The sequence below is a fragment of the Alligator sinensis genome, unplaced genomic scaffold, assembly GCF_000455745.1.
Source record: "Alligator sinensis unplaced genomic scaffold, ASM45574v1 scaffold517_1, whole genome shotgun sequence".
NCBI classification, from domain to species: domain Eukaryota; kingdom Metazoa; phylum Chordata; order Crocodylia; family Alligatoridae; genus Alligator; species Alligator sinensis.
The window spans coordinates 188,857-191,671 of record NW_005842236.1 but is presented as its reverse complement, the minus strand read 5'-3'; the positions used below and the strand labels follow the sequence as shown (position 1 = coordinate 191,671).

General features: G+C 53.0%; 1 protein-coding gene across 2 annotated transcripts in view; it reads right to left on the bottom strand.

The window, feature by feature from the left end:
* CASC1 (cancer susceptibility 1) overlaps positions 1–2,815 on the bottom strand; it is a 55,295-nt gene that overhangs the window by 31,854 nt on the left and 20,626 nt on the right. The window lies entirely within an intron of this gene.

Sequence of the window (2,815 nt, the reverse complement as noted above, 5' to 3'; positions counted from 1 at the left end):
TCCCTCTCTCCTTCCTTATCCTTTAATCACTTTTTCTATTTGAACACCTGCTACCCTGCAAGTCCATCATATCATCTGATAAAGTAAGCTGTTGCTTACAAAAGCTCATGCATCTCTGAATTAGTGTAAGATAGAGGTGGGCAATTATTTGGGCTGGAGGGCCACTTAGGCAGATTGGGTGAGCTGTTGCAGGCTGGGTGGGGGCAGTGCTGACCCAGCATGGCAGCAGGGAGGGGTGCTGACCCATCCTGGTGTGGCTGGGTGGAGGGACAATTGATTCCATCTGGCCCAGGCCCATCCACTCTGCACCCACTGCCAGAAGCACTGGATGGAGTGGGCAGGCAGGGTCTCCATGGAGACCGTCCCAGCACCCCATGGGCAGGGCATGCTTGGCTGAATGGATGGGATGGGGCCATGCATGAGCAGGGAGTGGCATCTGGAAGTGGGACGGGTGGGTGGGGTCAGAGCTGGGACTGCAGAGCAGTGAAAGCGCGGGGCTGGGGCCGAGGATCTGGGACAAAGCCACAATCTGCTCCCTGCATGCCTCTGTGATGGGGGCTGGTTCTGCGGGCAGGGGTATGTAGGGAACAGATCATGGCTGTACCCCAGACCCTGGTCCCATGCTGTCACCATCCTGCGTTTCCAGCCCCAGTCCCTCCTGCCCATCTGTCCCTCTCCTGGCCACTGCTCCCACCCTGCGAGCAGCCTCATCCCATCTGCACAGCCAAGCACACCCTGCCCATGGGGGGCTCAGGCCAGTCTCCATGGAGACCCTGTCTGCCCACTCTGTCTGGTGGGTGCAGGGCAAGGTCTGACAGCGGCAGAAACACTGGCAGTAGCAGCCAGAAGAAGCTGCTGCCACCAGGGCTGCTGGGAAGCTAAGTCCAGCCGCCGCACCACCCCAGCCCCACTGTGCACCCAGAGACAGCAGGACTGGCCGCAGGCACCATGGCCCAGGCTGCCTCTTGCACCTGGGCCAGGCAGACCAGATAAAATCCTCTGGTGGGCCAAATCCAGCCCATGGGCTGGATTTCGCCCACCCCTAGTATAAAAAGTGCAACTCTGCCCTCTTCTGCCTAATCTATCACTTAATCAAATAGGTACAGGCAGACCCAGATGACCACCCAGAGTCCCAATGAAATCAGTCAATCCCTGCACAGCTGCAAGAATGCATATGGCTTCTATTAGATCATGAGGCCCAAACCTCCAGTAATTGTGAACTGCAAATACAAAATGCTGAACAACTGCATTACTTGGTACCAAGTCCTGTCTTGTTAACTAAAGCATGCGGTTGATCGGTAACCGCACAATGTAACTGTTAACTCTGCATGTTCCTGTAGTGATCCTAGTGTAGCAAAACCACTGCAATCAACACTGTTTCATTCAGGATTATATTTACAGTGATTTTGATCAACTGAATTACAGTTACAGCACAACAGCTGATACATACTCCTCCAATAGCTCCTTCCTTTCCAAGCAGTTAAAAGTTACTTTGTCCACAAGAGATTGCATGTTACTTTGGTAACACAGAGAGTACTTTAATAACACCTGACAGTCTGACTTGCATTCAAACTCTTGTCTAAATCTACTATTGGTCCAATAAAAGAACACCATAAGAAATCCTTGCCTCTTAACACACAAAGACATTTAGAAAGATATCTTTCCAAGCTTGCATAAGCAGTAAGAGATTTCCGGATCAAAAGGGGGCAGAACTTTAAGAGAAAGAAAGAAACTGCAGGGTGCATCTACATGTGCGATTAATTCAAAGTACGCTTACTGTGCAGTAAAAATACAGTGCAGTAAGCCTACCTGGGAGCATATCTACACATGCTCCTTCTTGGAAGCAGATTTGCTCACAATGGGAGTAGCCACTGGTACAGGGTTGCTCCTGCCCTGCTTGGCCCCACTGCAGCAGCCAGGGGAGCTCCTGACTTGCCCTCGGTGCTAGCCTGGGGGCTGGCAGAAAGCATGGGGCCGGTTCCCATATGCATGGAGCCAGGAAAGCTCTGCTGGCTGCAAAAGCAGCTGTCTCCTGGCCCCGTATACATCAGGAGTGGTCCTGATATGCACAGGGCAAGGAGACAACTGCTGCAGAGCTATCCTGCCCTGTGCACATGGGGAGACACCCTGCATCCAACAGGGGTTCCCCATGCAGCCTGGGGCTGGTGGGGACCTGTCTGATCCAGCTCAATGTGCTGCACAGGGGCTGACTGGGGCACGAGGGTGCTCCCAGGTGGGAGCCAGCAAGCAGTTCCCACACTGAAGCACGCTTGTATCCTGGGCAGCCCTGTTGGTATCTACACATGTTGCGGTCCACTAAATAATGCCACCATAGGATAGTACTTGTGGGTGTGTGTAGACAAAACGTTTGCATGACACTTTAAAGCAAGTGAAATGCTTTTGCACCGCTTTAATGGTGTTGGTGTTTGCATGTGTCAGCAGCGTATTGCACATTAATTCCAGCCACTGTAGCACATTCGGCGGTGTAATGCGCCTTAAATGTCTTTGAGGTGCAGCAAACTAAAACAGCTCCAAGGAGTTTTAGTTTGCTTCCCTACAGCTGTGGAGCGAAGCAGTGGGCTCCATGAAGCTTGAGGACTTTGCAGACAGCCTGAGTAGGCAGCCTGGGAAGGCAGGCTCCACTGAAAAAACAAGAAACAATGGCAAGCCTGATCTTTTTTTTCTTCCCCCTGGAGACTGCCTGCCTCCATGAGCAGCATGGTGAACCAGTCCTTCCCTCCGTGGCTGCAGTGTCCCTTGGGACCACCAGAGCTGGGTGCCTGCAGGTGGGTGTTGCCTGCGGGGGGGGGGGGGG